The 17126-nt window shown below is 39.6% G+C and overlaps 1 protein-coding gene across 10 annotated transcripts in view; it reads right to left on the reverse strand.

Moving 5' to 3' along the window:
- Positions 1–17126, reverse strand: part of si:ch211-207d6.2 (sickle tail protein homolog) — a 119675-nt gene that overhangs the window by 100611 nt on the left and 1938 nt on the right. The gene's annotated exons all lie outside the window — the stretch shown is intronic.

Raw genomic sequence — 17126 nt, forward strand, 5'->3', positions numbered from 1 at the left:
AAACCAGAATCAGAGAGTGAAAAGGTTCAGAACAGGGCTTTGAGTGTTACAGTGGTGATTGCTGGTTTGAATCTTGGTTATGTAGCTCGCCATCAGCTGCCAAAACCCTGAGAGAGCACACTTAGCCTTGCCCTCTCTGTGGGTGGGTAGATGGTGCTCTTTCGCCTCATCACTTCAAAGGGTGATGTCGATCAGCACAAGGTGTCTGTGAGCTGATGTATCAGAACCAAGTTGCTGCGCTTTCCTCCAAATGCACTGGCAATTTGTAATGCTGCAGCAGTTTGAAAAGACTTTCACTTGCCAGTAGTTTCAATGTTATGGCTAATCTATATCTTCTTTTCTTGACATGGGTTCTACAAGACAAGGAGACAAGAGAGATAAGATCTGTATCACTGTGTTGATATCAGTTGCAATAATTCACACGCTGATGTTCGCTTGTGCAGCACAGCAATCACAATGCGGCTGCCATGAAACTTCTAACATCTGAACGTATATTATCAAAGCTGCGAGCCTGTCTCACACATTTTTACAGCGCTCTGAAGATCTGCAGTGCCAACACTTTCTCTCCACTCACACACTCACTCAGAATCACACACACATTTACATACACTCACATGAAAGTGTCCAATTCTACAGCTGTTACACAAGTAAAGCTCTTCCTCTCTCTATTCCCATCCCTCTCAAAACTTTACTGAAGGTCAGAATGGAAAGAAATAATTTTCAAACGGTCTGGTGGAGTGTGTTTAATCTTTAACTTTGCCTGGAAGCATCCCCCCTTCATCCCTCTGTCCTGACCATGGAAGACATTTGGAAGAGGGGCCAAGGGGCGTGCGATACTGAAAAGTTGCAGCGAAATGTCCCAGCAGGCAAAGCTGACATTTCTTATCAAGAGAGCCCCTAAAGTCATGTTTTTTTTTAGCGAATTTCCATTCCTCTACTTATGAAAAGTGGGATCATCTGGATTCTTCTTGTTTAAAGTCAAACAAGAACATTAGCAACATTAGCACAGATCTCATTCATGTAGGGACTGTGGAAGCTGCTGTATCTACTGATGCACAGGTTAGATTAGCCATTAGCCATGTTCTCTTGTCCTGCATCACAGTCCTGGTTACATTCCTTCAGGGTAAGGCAAGGGTGGAAGCCTAAGCTGATGGCACTGCATCAAGAACCATCATTTAAAAATATCTTTATGGAGCACTACAATACAGAGTTACAGGGGGTTGGACAATGAAACTGAAACCACAATAATTTATTGTCCCGATGGACAGTTCTGGTGGAAACAGGAAAGTTGAGGTGCACATTGAATTCTGCCGTGATTTGGGCAGCTGTGGTTTTATGTGGGTTTTTTTTGGATACAATCCAGGTTAGCCCCCGAACATCCCTTTCAGACAGCTTCCTCTTGCATCCACAGTTAATCCTGTTAGATGTGGATCGTCCTTCTTGGTAGTATGCTGACATTATCCTGGATATCGTGGCAATGATACATCACAAAGACTTGCTGTCTTGGTCACAGATGCGCCAGCAAGACGTGAACCAACAATTTGTCCTCTTTTGAACTCTGGCATGTCACCCATAATGTTGTGTGCATTGCAATATTTTGAGTAAAACTGTGCTCTTACCCTGCTAACTGAACCTTCAGACTCTGCTCTTATTGATGGAATGTGCAGTTAATGAAGATTGGCCACCAGGCTGCTCCAATGTAGCCATGAAACCTCCCACACTAAAATGATGACAGGTGTTTCAGTTTCATTGTCCAACCCCTGTACATTCACAAGTATCACTTAAATTTCAACACAAAACCGAAGCATTGTGATAACCATGTCCAGAAGCTGTGTCAACCTTCTTTGGGCTTGGAGGCATCTGAGATGGATCATCCCACAATAGAAATGTGTACAGTGGTGAGACATATGAAACAAAAGGAAGAAACACACTCTGGTCCAAAGCTGGTGAGGACCATCCAGACTGTTATCAGCAGCAATTCCAGAACCCAGCATCTGTTATGGTATGTTGATGAGTCATTACGTTTCTTTGATGCTAGCATTTATGCATTAATGTACTGTACATTGAGATTTAAGAGCAAGATGTCCTCTTTTTTCAGCATTTAAAATGTATAATAATAAAATAATTGCTGCAGTCTTAATTGGAGATAATCAATATAATCCATATCAACCTGAGTCCATCCAAACACTGTAACTGAGTGTTAATTGTCGCTAATTGTGCTGTATAAATATTGTTGAAAAAAATGAATGCAGAAAGTGTTTGTTTTAACCATTATCTATTGGTGATTGGTATTGGAAATTTGGGAATTCATTTGCTAAATTAAATTAAAGTGGTAAATGCTTTACTTTCACGACTTTGCTTGCGGTATACCCAGTCCTAAAATGTAGGAATATACATATTTTAACCAATGCAATGAAGATGACCAGACAAAACATGAAACATCTAGGTCCTATCGTATACTCTGCGCGAGGTGTGTCATGATGCTCTTTGCTACCTTACACCCCATTCGTCAACAGTCTATTTTCACGTCTTGTGCCCACGCTGTTAAAATATATTTTAACTGTATTTTAATGCTATTTTACCTGTGTTTAGGTACATTTCTGGTGTGTTTCTATCTTAGTGGCGGAAAAAACACAGGTGCACCCATGAATAATTTAAACCCTGACAACAGTCAATTGTTAACCGCCCATACCTCAATGCGAGTACACCCCTACTCCTTACACACACATTTCAATCCAGCTTTTAGATCACCAATAAACAAAATAAAAAATAAAATAAAATTGCTACTGGTGGACCTTCACTGCCTGAATGCACAGGTCAGTATCCTCTTCTGAGATTCACAAAAGATATTAACGTGCCAAAGTCAGAGCTCACCTGGCTCTTAAAGGGAATGGCAAGTGACACACTGATTGGTTTATTTCACTGTTATGCCCTAAAAATACTCCCATGTGCAAGATGTATTTGTGGCATCTTCGAGATACCAAAGAGACACACCGACACACCCTAAACTTAGCTGTGCTGTGCACAATTGACCTCTCAAAAAAAGGGCCCATTCAGTTCATACAGTCTGCAATAAAATGTTATAAATTTACTATTGTATATTACTGTTGCTGCTGTTACTGTTTTCCATCTTCCATACAGTATGCAAGTCTATTTGTGATTACATAACTCCACTCAGTTTGAGCTACGCAGCTAGCGCAATGCTAATGGGTCAAGTGTTGCATACTGTTGGCCAGAACAGCCTTACAGCTAATTTTAATGGAGGAGAACAAACATATTGTGGCTAATAGGCTAATTTGGGATGAGTTGTAATAAAGTGTGAATTAGATTTTTGTCTAAACATTTCTATGACTTTGCGGATGTGTGAACAGATCTAGCGTGCGAACGGAAAGCTCCGCTAGGAGGATTTGACACGTTAGGTCTCTGGTATGACAGTGGATGTTGGTGGGGGGCGGTGTTGAGTTGAGTCGGAGGACACAGCTGTGAGGAAGACTGTGCAGGATTCTCCCTGCTTTGACAAAGCTGAGCTGATTGATTTAGTTCACCCGTGCCCTGCAGCGTGGGTCTCGGGTCCACTACCCTGCGATGCTTCACTAAACACACCGAGCCGAGGCAGCAAGCAAACATCAGACCGGCCAGCAGCGCGGGGGGAATTCATTAAGCAGGAGGGTTTCTAATGGGCTGTGTGCTTCATCTGCTGTTCCAGAGGTTTAGTAAACAGCTGGGAAGATACTGGCAATGGCATTTGATCTCGGGGCTTTTCCCCTGAAGCTCAGTGTTTTCCTTGCTGTGACAGAGCTAATCTGCTAACTGCCAAGCACTTGTACTCTAGGAACACTTAAATGTACACACTTCTATACCTATACATCTTTAGTCTTGCACTGGATTAGCACCATGCTAATCAACAAGGTAAAGTTTCATTTACATGTCAGCTACACTAGCCTCGTAATGCAAATGTAGCTAACCAACACATGGGCGTCACCATAATTTATATTTGTTTGGACCCCCCTACATATAACAAAAAATATTAGTTTACCCAGCGCTGCTTCTAGGATGCTGCAAAAGATTCCAAATATGCTGAAAGTCCACTCCAGGTTTTCCGGGCTGCCAACAACAATTCAGCACATGCAAGTACAATGAATGATCAGTGCAATCAGTGCATAGACAGTAATGGTGCAAGCAGCTAGAGGAGGTAATGTCAGCCCCATTGCCATCTAACAATGTCCAGCTTTTACTAAAACCTTATTCTTATGCTATATTAATTAACCCCGAGCCACATTAAATGCTGAACGATTTCTGTTTGGGTTTAAGTTTAGTACTTTTATCAGCACGTATAAAATGAATAAAATAATTTCTCTTTTGGAGGTAAAATTAGGTGTTTAACAACCTGTTTAAAATACACCAGAATGCAGGAAATGGCACCTTATTCATACAAATAAATATCCCACCAAATTATACATGCTTCTGACGCCCCTGAGCTAACATAATTAATGCATTGACAGTTGTCATACCTTTAAAAGGCAGCTGAGCTCTGACTTTGGCGTGTTCGTATTTTAACAGTGTAGCGCTTTTGTGCATCCCAGCAGAGGGTATAATGACCTGTGTGTTTACGCTGTGAAGGTGCGCAAGCAGCTTATTTAAGGGAAGAGTAATGTTGGTTTATCCTTCATCCTGTTTATTGTGGAGATAAAAGTTGGGTTTGTGTTCTGCAGCGCATCAGTGTGACTGAGTTTAACAAGCGGGGGTGTACACGAATATAGGGATGGACTCTGACGATCTGATGTAGTCTAGGTTAATTTCAGTCAGTGGCGCACCTGTGTTTTCCACCACCAAAATAGCAACACACCAGAAATTTACTAAAATTAACACACTTTACTTCCAGACCACCACCACACTATTTTGATGGCACTGGGGCAAGGTGTGAAAATAGACTATTGTTTGGGTGTAAGATAGCAAAGAGCATCGCGTCATGCCCTGCGCAGGGTGTATGATATAGCCCAAAATGTTACCTCAAAAAAACACTTTCTGGTCTCCCCTAGGTTATGGGCAAGTGAGGCTTGGTTTGCCCTTTGGCTGAACTATCATTTTAAGAAAAGCATGTCTATACAGTTCAGCTCTGTCTGTTTTTCATCACTTTAAAAAAAATAGTCAACAAAAATGAAAAAGCAATCAAAACATTAGCAGCAGGGGACACTATGCAGACCATGGCTGGACAGAGAATGGCCGTACTGACCATGTGAAGTGGTGCAATCATATCGAGACCACTGTCTCCTTATCAAAGTCTGGAACAGTGAGAAAAAAACCATATCCTCGACCTCGGAAGACTCGCTGTTATGAAACACTGCTGTGATTTGTCAGCCCCTGTTAGCGGCTAGGGGTAAACAGAATTCAGAATTTCACAAGAAGCAGTGTCACTGTCTTAAAATGGGGGACGTTTCAAGTGAAGCGTGAAGATGTGTTCTCGCTTATATAAGAGAAAAGGCGTGTTTGTGTTGTGGTTTCATGTTCTTTTGCATAGCCAGACATCAAACTCCATTTTAAAGCTCCGACTGCATGACATGGCAGCGCGTTACGGCTGACTCAGTGAATATGACAGAGGGCTGAGAGAACTTCAGTTCATGTGAAGTAAATGGCGGCCTCACAATGCGTATAGGCTGCAACACGTACCCTGAAGGCTCGAACCGTTCACACTCGGCAGCATACTGTATATTCGGCGAGAGAATGCTGCATGCTTTAGATAGCTGAAGATGAATCACTTGGAAAACAATAGAAATACGGAGAACCACATGAACCACACAGATGTTTTTTGAGCATCACAAAAACATAGGGACACTTTTTGTTACACTCATAATCAAAAAAAAAAAATTGCACCCAGTATGAAGTATCAAAATGCAATGCAGTTTGAAAGAAAAATTAAAGTTAATAGATGTTACTAAAGGATAAAATATTCATATTTTATCCTTTTTGGCGTGGACCACAATGTGTAACTCAACTTTCCAGGTATCTGCCATAGAGTTGTAGAGGTTCCTAATGGTGTCTTGCGATAATCCATCCCATGCAGCTCAAATATTGCGTTGATAGTGTGTCAAAATACTATTTAATACATTTTCAGTCAGGAATAGTTCTGGCGATGCAGACCTATTAGCATGTGCACGAGCATTGTACTGCTGGAATATCCCACTAAAGTAAGCATTCAGAAAATATACTGTAAGATCAATGGTTGCAGAATCGTATTATCGTAACATTGGGCTGTCCAAGTTCCTGTAATAGACTGACGACCAAACAGAATATGGCATCGTGATAAACTGCACAGCACACTGTGATACCTGCACTTCAGGCCACTCCTCCTCCGCAACATGTGGAGGAATATTTGAGCTGCTTGGGGATGAATTATTGCAGGACACCATTAGGAACCTCTACAACTCTATGCCAAGACTTTGGACAAGTTGGGATACACAGACTTTGCAAACTACTTCGGTAGGTGTAGCTTAATAAATATTGGGCATATAAATATTATGTTATGTTGTTGTTAATGTATTATTATTTCATCAGGTAATCTTTACAGTATCTTCACTCACTCACTAATCGTCAACTGCTTAATCCCAGCCGGCATCAGGTGGAAGGCAGGATACACCCTGGCCGCCAATCCATCACAGGGCAGACATACACAGACAGACACACAGACACACTCACACCTAGGGGCAATCTTATCCGACATCCAATTAGCCTGAACGTGCCGTCTTTGGACTGTGGGAGGAAACTGGAGCACCCTGAGGAAACCCGGGCAGACACGAGAAGAACGTGCAAACTCCACACAGAAAGACCCGGGTCGCCCCAGCCAGGTATCAAACCCAGGCCGTCTTGCTGTGAGGTGAAAGTGCTACCCACTGCGCCACCGTGCTGCCCCTTTATAGTATCTTCTTTCTGAATAAGTTTGCAGTCTGACGCTTCTTTCTGGATGCACCTTTTTTTTATGATGAGTGGAGCAAAATATTTTAACACTATTTAAATTCCGCCTTCACATGAATTGCATAACATCTATAAGTAACAAACAATGATTAGTAGTTATAAAGTAGTACCATTATTTTTGGGCTATAAGGCACACTTAAAATATTTTAATTTTCCCAAAAAATCGACAATGCACCTTATGTATGAATTCCACCAGTCAGGTTGTGAAGAGCAGTAAAGTCAGCATTAAGTGCAGCATTATAAAGAAGGTTTAGTGGAGTTTCTCCAGCACCAAGGCTGGAGAAGTGTTAGCATTAGCTACTAACCACAGCGCTAGTTCTTTCGCCATCCACCGTGGCTAGGGCTGCTGCTAACTATGCTAAAATATTGGAAATCTAAGCATACTTTAAACAAACAGAAGCGATGCAAATAAACAGTTTTAAGATTTACAGTTTACCTAGGCGCCTTATTTATGATATAGACCATAAAATATAATTCGGTATATATAGTACGTAAATATGTTACTTAAAATATATATGAATAGCATATGCCAATAATGTGTAAAGTAATCAACATTTTACTTTACTCTGTGTAAGTTTATGCCAATAGATGATGAGCTAGAACATCAGCATCATGTACGTTGTCCATTTGTAATCTCCATGAATCACACAAATGAGGCTTGAGTGCCTATGACAAAAGTCCTTATTGGCAAAGCCGCTTGACTCAATAATATATAAAAACATGATTTATACTGCAGTCAGTGACCTGTCACCAACTTAACAAAGTATCTGCTATGACCCTCTCATTGGTTGACTGGATTTTCTTTCGGAAGGTAGTGACATTTGTATACTGGGAACACTTTATTCAGCTGACCATGGCATTACTCTTGTGATGGCAGCAGTACAGGCATTGTCTGGTTGGAATAAAACACCTGTAGACTGTAAGGCAAGGCCACCGGTTACAGGACTTCAAACATTGGGCATCTGACTAGCCATCAATCAATGCTTTTAATTTCCCTTCTCATCAGTGGCTTTAATGTTATGGTTAATGTGTATATGTTATGAATGAGCAATGAAAAGCTTGGTGCCTGAGGTAAGCTTAGTGGACCCAAAATCGTTCTCTGATTTATGATATTTGCTATAAAGATCATTGTATTCTTTATGATTCTCCCCATAAATCACCAAAATTGCTAAATCACAACAACAATGGCCTACAAAGAAGACGCCCGCTTCTCAAGTAGCATGTCTACAACTCTGCTAAAGGGGACCATATGAAGGAACGGGTTTTAAATCTGAAGTTAAGCCTGAGGTTTCCCATAAATCTTGGCCTAGACTCCTATTCTCTGTGGTTAGCCACGAGTGTAGCCACTCTAGCTCACTTTCTGCCAGGAATGTGGTGAAGAGAGCTGATGGAGACCGCTGGGATGCATAGCAGAAATCTTAGAAAGCCAGCTAGCTGCCTAAATGTTAAAGAAAGCTGATGAATCAACCACAGCAAGAGAGCTTCAGTTAGAGAGCCACAGACCAGCGAGCATTCGCACCACCTTTATACGACTTTAGCTCAATTTTATGCTTTAAAATTTAAATGTATGCCATGGGTAGACAGTTGAAGCTTTATCCTTCCCATGTTGTTAAAAAGATTTTGAAAAAAAGTTAGTGCTGTTCTTGGAAACTATGTTAGATACAACTAATCATCCAACATCAAAGCACCAGACCTCACTGGTGCGCTCATCTTATGAGGCTAAATGCAATCAAATTATTAAGTGTAAAGCCATTATAGTAGAGTAGAAACTGTTACTGCTATTTCCAAAATACCACATTTTAACATATTTCCAAATAAAGCTTTTAGACCCAGTCTTTTAACACATAGTAATCAAGATGTAATGAGTGCTGTTCAGTGTTTTCCTGTCTCTCTCTTTATAGCCAGCTCTTTAACTCTGGAGGAAACATGATTCTTTAACAGCTGAGGCCAGAGATCTATGCCAAGGAGGCTGCGGTGTGGATTCAGGCCCACTCCTGAGAATCACGGCGCTAACAGTAAAAAGACCATGCTGAGAGCCAGGGCTACTGAAAGGCACGCAGAAACTGGAACAGAGAACCAAGAAACCGGAGAATGCTGACTGATCAGCTTGACAGTAAATAGAAGATATTTAGCCACTGATGAAGCTGTTTGCTTAATGCAAACTGGTTCTGGTTTGTTTTCATTTATTATATAATTACAGTGTTTATTACATTTACTTTAGATTAATTGCAGCAGTGGTGTGCAGTGAGGCCCTTCTAACCCTTCAGAGAAGGGGTGACAATAAGTGCATGTAAATAATTACATAATATTTAATCAGGAAATATATATTATAGTTATTGTAAGTGTATGGACCTATTTTATAAACTAACTAAAATAAAAAACAGCACCTAATTCAAAGCATTAGTCTGTGTTTTCAGGTGCTACAGGACTCTTATCTGAATGACAGCGGTTTTAACCAATCAAAGCTTTTTTAAATGGCTTCTGCCCCCCTGTGTCTGCTCGTGGACCCTTCTCCTGATTTTGAGAAGGGTGTAGTAATAAGTCTGTTAAAAAAGTCAAGGACAATCTAACCAATCAGATTCATGATTTTCACTCCAGGGGCGGGGCCATGGCTATCTAACCCCTTCTGAGCGCTCTGCTGAAGGGGTACACAATGATTAGTGGTAAAACAGCGAACATGCTGGCTTAATTCAGTAACTATCACAGAATTGCGACTGCAAATAAGACAGGTATTGTGTCATATCATATTAAAAAGCCCCTTTAAAGGCTGTTCTTCAGTGTGAAACTAATTCACAATAAAAGGCTACATGACTGATGATTTTTTTTGTGTGTATTTAATGTTTTGGCTGCCCTGGTGGACTGTCGACATACAAATGAGTGATATTTGTTGAACGGCTGTACTTGTAGGAACATTAAGCATTGATTGTTGGGTCTATTGTATACTTTTGTGTTTTTTAGCTGTATCTGTGGGCTGTTTATGTGTACTAAGTTCATATAATTCAGTCGAGACAGAGAATATGTAGTTATTTATCTATGTGTCGCTTGGGGGGGGGGGGGGGATGGGGTTGCAGAAGGGGTACCCACTATATTCACTGCACGCCACTGAATTGCAGACAGTATGATCCCATGATATTTAATGTTTTGTCTGCTCAACTTCCATTTCTGCATTTCAGACCTTCAAAACAATATTTTCAAAAGTTAAGAATGTACAGAGAACATTAATCGCTAAAGTGATTAAGGAGTTATAATGTCCTATTCCCTCTGCAATCCTAATGTCATGCCATATTTTTTATTTTTTGGCCTTGAGCATATGGTGTCAATTTCTTCTAAAAAAGCAACAGGTAGGACAATGATTGATACGCAATGACAAAATTTGTTGGCAATACTTCGCAACGACTGGCTGAAACAAGAGGTATTTACAGTAGTGGTGGGCGGATCGATTTGAAATATCGATAGTATTGATACAAACATTGGTATTGGGTATTGATCGATACTTGTGTGATGAGATCGATTCTTAAGTTTCAGCTTATCTTTGGTACAACTTCAGGCCTTTAAAGAGTGACACACCTCTCGTCTCTCACTACACTCATGCTCAGTTAGCCCCTCCCCCCTCCACTGCTACACACTCTCACTGCACCGCGAACAGCAGAGGAGCGTCGTTTGGAGTTTTTTTACAGCTAACCCCTGCAGAGGCTTTTGGGCAACAATATCCAGGTAGCGTATAGTGAAGTGAAAGTAACATTTAGTCATTTCCAACATTAGATAGGCTAATGTTATTTTTCAGTGTAATTGGTCATTACAGTAATTTAGCAGACTGATTAATAGACTATTCAGATAGTCACATAGGGAATATATTCAGTCAGTTGAAATAATAATTGAATTTACTGCAAAAAAAAAAACTGAAAAATAGATATGCTATCTACAAAATGACATAGCTATGCCTCAAACCTGAAATATGAGTATGGCTGAATAAATATTTTATGTTAACTGTCAAAGGAACATTAGGGAAAAAACTTGTGGTTGTTAATTGCAAATGCTGATTACCACCCCAAAAGGGAAATTTAAGTTTTAAGTTTTCTATAAACATTTCTGAGTTACTTAATAAAAAAATAATAATAATTTGCCTGAATTTAATAAGTCATTCAAATTTGTATATTGGTTGACTTATGAATTATGATACATTGCTGTCCCCTACACAAAAGTAGATGGTAGTAGTAAAAAGTATCAGTATTGGTATCGGCATTGGTAACTGGCCCTGTATTTACTTGGCATTGGATCAATACCAAATTTTGCAGTATCGCTCAGCCCAAATTGCAATTTGCAGAGACACATATCCTTTTCCTCCACCTGCCTTTATAAGGTGTGCAGCATGTGGTTTTGCATTGTTTTTTTTTTTTTTAATAAATGGACATCCTTAGAAAACATGTGATCTTGAAGGCAGCATTCTCTATGTGGCCGTTGTGTCAATTTCTTCAAAAAAACGCAACAGATAGGAAACCTATTTTTATGCAGTGACAAAATGTGTTGGCAATACTTCGCAATGACTGGCTGAAACAAGAGGTTCTTTTTTGTTGTTGGCCTTGAGCACATGGTGTCCTTTTCTTATTAAAATAATTTGGAAATACTGATTTATTTGACCACAATACACATTTCCATTGTGTGATGGTCCATCCTAGTTGCCTCAGAGCCCAGAAAAGTGGACATGGTTAACGTGAGGGTTCTGTTTTGCGTAGTAAAGTTTCAAGTAGCTTTTTGAATGTTACTCCATACTGTAGTGTAGGTTTCTCTTCTCAGCTACACAATTCAAAATGTTCAGACAAATGTCAGATATGGGTCACATTAAAAAAGATGTAAAGTCAACAGCCTAAAATAAACATCAGAGTTGGTGAGGAAGTCATATTTGAGCCACTTTTTTCAGCTGAACATAGCCTGTCACCAGAAACTGATCCAGAAACATTGCTAGCTCCATTGTTTCTGTACCGCATTGCTCTGTTTCACAAGAGCAGCAGCAGCAGAAACCTACCTGAGGTAAAGTCTGAGACAGCAAAAGCATGTTCAGATCAGCTGTCGTTACAGGTTTGCTCTGTTCACTACTGAACTCAGCCTGAACTCCTAACTCCAATCCACGGTCTGTGTGTGTTTGTGTATGTGTGCGTCAGGATTGCTCACGGCGAACCGAGCTGAGAGCCAAAGGAGAATCATCACATGATTTCCACTGCACACCCAGCGCCAGGGAAGCAGGCTGAAATTGGAAATGAGTGGATAGGTGTGTGGAGGGAAGTGTGTTACATTTCTGCTGCTGCTGCTGTTGCTGCTGCTGCTGTTGCTGTGTGTTGAACGGAGCAAAGGCTAAAGCAGGGCTATAAAAAAACTACAAATGCCAGTGAGCTTAGCTGGCACTGAGGGCAGGCACATACATCCCCATGATCAACACACACAGCTGTCTGACCAAATCACTGCCCGTGGATTAGGCCGAGCAAGCAACACATGGAGTTTGATGTAATTACCATATCGCTGTGAGAGGCAGTTCCGGGAAAGTTACGCAACTACAGAAGAAAAAAGCTGTGTCAAAGTCAAAATCATTTACAGTAATCTGTAAATTATCAGATTCTTCTACTAATTGTGTTGACTTGTCTTTGTACTTTAAAATCACTTAAAATCCTTTAATTTTCCCCCAAACCATCAATGCACCTTGTGTATGAATTCTACCAGTCAGATTGTAAGGAGCAGTAAAGCCAATCTGCTGAAGTGCAGCATTACACAGGAGTTTCAGTTTAGTTCTCCAGCAGTATTAGCATTAGCCGCTAACCACGCTAAGCGCTAGCTCTTTTGTCATTCTGAAGTAAACATTGTCAGCCTGTAGTCTTCTGCTAACCCCGGCTAGCACTGCTGGAGCAGCAGCATTAGCATTACCTGCTAACTGTGCTAAGTATTATCTCTATCCTCATCCAGAGTCAAGTATATCGGACTGTAGCCTGCGTTCTTTTACTGTGTTAAAACAAACTATGTAAGACAAACCACTAGCTAATATCCCCCTGTCATATAGGAACACTCAGGATTCCTCAGAGTAGCGCTGTCGAGCGGCATTAGTGTAAATCTGGAAATCTAACCTTACTGTAAAAATAAACAGAAGCACTTTACTCACCCAAATAAACATTTTTTAGGAGAGAAATATGTGTAGATTAACATCCAGCGCTTGTTTTGGTTTACTTAATTTAGCTTAGCTTTACAGGTCTATGTGTTGGGTTTATTAGAAGGAAAACAGGGTGACACCCCTGTTCAGGGGTGGATTAACACACAGGCTACCCCAGGCTGCAGCCTGAGTTTGTCTGTGTGAGTGTTTCACGTGGCCACTCGCACTGTTGCACAGTTTATCATATGCCTAGATAACAATAACACTAATCCAGCAAGCTACCTATGGACCTATAACACTGTGCTGAAGACTCTCAGATGCTCTCTCTTTCTCTCTCTCTTGTGTGTGTGCACACTCACACACACACACACAGCTGATGGCATGTTTCCAGGTTGTTCAAAGTAGAATATTCAGCTACACAAGCATTTCTTTCTTCTATTAAAGCTCCTAAAGTGGCTGAATTACTAAAAAAAATAAAAATCATCAAAACTTCCCTGAGATATGTCTAAAAAATACATCATGATTTTAATTATAATTAATCACAGAATATTGTTGTGATTAATACAATTATAAAGAAATATTTTAAGTGATATATATATATATATATATATATATATATATATATATATATATATATATATATATATATTTATTTTTATTTTTTTTGGGGGGTGTGTGTGCATGTGTAAAAAAGTTTTTGGATAGGGGGGCTCATTCAAAGTGTAGCCTAGGAACCCTGATCACCTTAATCCACCACTGGTAGCAGTGCATCTTAAAAAGAACACATTTTCTACCTCTTTTTTACAAGTTTGAATAGGTATATAGGTATATAAAACAAGTTTATAAGTACTTTGCACAAAATCACTCTCACATAAAGAGAAAGGAAAGAGTAAATACTGAGTTCTTATATGTATAAACATTTCTTCAGCCAATAAAAAGTACATCTTTTCAATTTATACTCTCAACCACATCTATGTTTATGAAAGCATTTATATAAATGTCATTTTTTTAACCACTTCAAACATGTGTTGGCAATACTTTGGCAATACTAATTGAAACAAGAGGGATTTACAGAGACTAATGTGGAAACAAAGTTGAAAATGATCAGTAATCAGGTGAATGGGAACAAAGGAACTGATTAAGGAATTGTCTAGAGAAATATCAACTAATGGTATATTTTGGCTGAAAAGCCAATACCGATGCATAGATGATCCTTTTCTTCCATCTCTTTAAAAGACGACAGCGCCCTCCCTTCTGACTGTAAAATGGTGACATATCTCAACACTAACTGAACAAAGCAAATCAATTCAGTGCTTTAGAAGCACCTTCTCAGGGGACCGAACAGTGGGCATTTTCTCAGCAGGCGGGCTGGAGGAGCTGCACCGGGACAATGAGACCATACGCTGGATAAAGAGGCAAATTATCTCCAGCCTTGCAGACCATTTCCCCAGCCTCCGCCAGCCTGCCGCCTCATTACGATTAACATCACCTGCTCTTGAAACACATTTCTCTTTCTCCCCCAAAAATAGAGCATGGCGGGGCATCAGATTTTGACGGACGATTAATTTAATTTCATCAGCGCTGGAATGCCGAATCGCACAAGACTCGGGTGCAGTTCTCCCAGAGAAAGGCATTGATTATACTATCCATGACTGCACAGTTCTGTAGCCTTGCTTTGTCATGCTTAAGAGCTGGGAGAGAAGGAAGGAGAGGAAGGAAACAGTGGGTAAGAGCAGTAAGGGAAGCAGGAGTAATGAAAGAAGCAATTCAAAGCAATTGACAGCAGAACATGGATATAGATTTCAACCTTAGTATTAATAATCATAAAAATTACTAGTATAATATGCTCAATTAGAGAGCATCAATAATTAAAAGAAAGTACATTGTTATGAGCTCATTACAAAAACAAAGATTGGAGTGCTGTGGAGCACTGTACAACATATATCCACTACACCATTCCTCCAAAGAAGAGTTTAAATCAATATTTGGTGAAATAATAAAATGTATAAGGTTCACTGACAATTTTTTTGAAAATTAAAGGATTTTAAGTGCACCTTATAGTGTGAAAAATATGGTATCTAACAATGGGTTTATAGAATAGTAGTTTATAGAATAAAACAACATGTTTTTTTTACTCAAATATATACCTATAAATAGTAAAATTATTTTGACATGGTCTCCTATTTTTTTTTCTGAAGCTGTATGTAATGTATAGCAAATTACTATAATAATAATAATGGTAATAATAACAGACTCCTAGGGGTTAAACAGCCTCAGCCTAGTATATTTTTGTGTTCTGCGTTCCAGCCATAGGCATGACTGCAGTTATTTGCACAGTTATTCATAGGCAAATAGGCAGACGGAAAGCCTGCACGGCTTCTAATGTGACCCGACAAGAGCAGGGACAGACCTTCCTAATTTGTTTAAATAAACTCACTGTCAAGGGGTTTAAGTGCACTCTAAACCACTGCAGAGACCAGCCTGACCATCACACACTCGCTTTCTAAAAACATGCACCACTTTCAAGGGTCTTTCAGGCTCAGTTTGAATAGTAAAATGGGCTGTAAGTAAGTTTAGGTACTGTTACAGGACAAGAGCATACAACTTAAAGGAAACCTAGAGAGAGGAGCACCTTCAACATCTGTGCAGATTAATGTAAATAAAGATATAAAATCTTGAAAAAGTCTTTAAACTAGATGATAACACTGTATATGGAAGCTATGGAAAGTATGGATGAAATACCTTTAAATATACCGTATTTTTCACATTATAAGCCACACTATCAATAAACGTCTATTTTCGGGTGTATTTTCATACATAAGGCACACCGGATTATAAGGCGCATTTTATGCAACAATAATAACTAGTACCTAGTAGTAGCTTTCGTTCTAAATTTAGCAGGTCTCGCCCTGTTAAGCTAACCTAAATAAACAAAACCGTAATTCTAAAAAAAAAAAAAAAAAACAAGTCAAATGAGCTCTGGATGTAAATCTACACAGAGTTTTCACCTGAAAACTGTTTATTTCGGTGATTAATGCACTTCCATTTATTTACAGTATGCTTAGATTTACAGATTTCCACTAAAGCTGGAGCATTCGCATTAGCGGCTAACCGCTAGCAGTTAGCGGCTAATGACAGAGCTACCCAACAGAGCTACACTGAGAAACGTGTTCTGGTAAATCAGGGCGATATTAGCTAGCAGTTTGTCCCACGTAGCTTGTTTTAACACTATAAACGTGCAGCCTACAGACTATAAACTCGCCTCTGAACAGCAAAAGAGCTAGGGCTGTGATTAGCAGCTAATGCTAATGCTCCCCCAGCAGTGCTATCAGCAGGGTACAGGTTGATAATACTCACCTCTGGATGGCCAAAGAGCTAGTGCTTTGCACGGTAAGCAGCTAATGCTAATAGTGCTCTTTACAACCTGACTGGTAGAATTCATACATAAGACATACCGCATTAAAAGGTACACCAACGATTCTGGGGAAAAATTAAGAATTTTAAGTGCGCCTTATAGTTTGAAAAATAAAATAACCAACTTTGTAGATATAATTTAAAAAAGGTCTTAAATTGGTTTAGACCATTAGCATTTAGCCAAATACCATCAAATATTCACGCAATGTAAAGCTCAGATGGACTTGTGCATGACATCACACCAGTTCTAGTGTGTGTTTGCATGAGAAAAATCTTTATGGGTTCGCCCTGGTGAAAGATCTTGTAATAATTAACCCCGCTTCAAGTCAAGAGGCTTTTTTTTTGTCATTCCATCTGAGTATCTGAGTATTAATCTATTCTGTTATGTGCAGAAAAATAAATTTCAGATTACCACTTTTTTTAAATTACTAACATTCCATTAAAAAAATCAGAAGACAGAAGTTGGTACACTGATGGGTCTAGATATAAATAAGATGGCAAAATTGGTGTTGAAACTATAGCAGTTGAAACTTTATTCACTACCACTAGACAGAAATTCAAGTTTATATGTTTCTGTATAGTGAATCACAATTTCACACCAAATTCCACT

Source organism: Astyanax mexicanus, chromosome 4 (assembly GCF_023375975.1).
Source record: "Astyanax mexicanus isolate ESR-SI-001 chromosome 4, AstMex3_surface, whole genome shotgun sequence".
Taxonomy (NCBI): Eukaryota; Metazoa; Chordata; class Actinopteri; order Characiformes; family Acestrorhamphidae; genus Astyanax; species Astyanax mexicanus.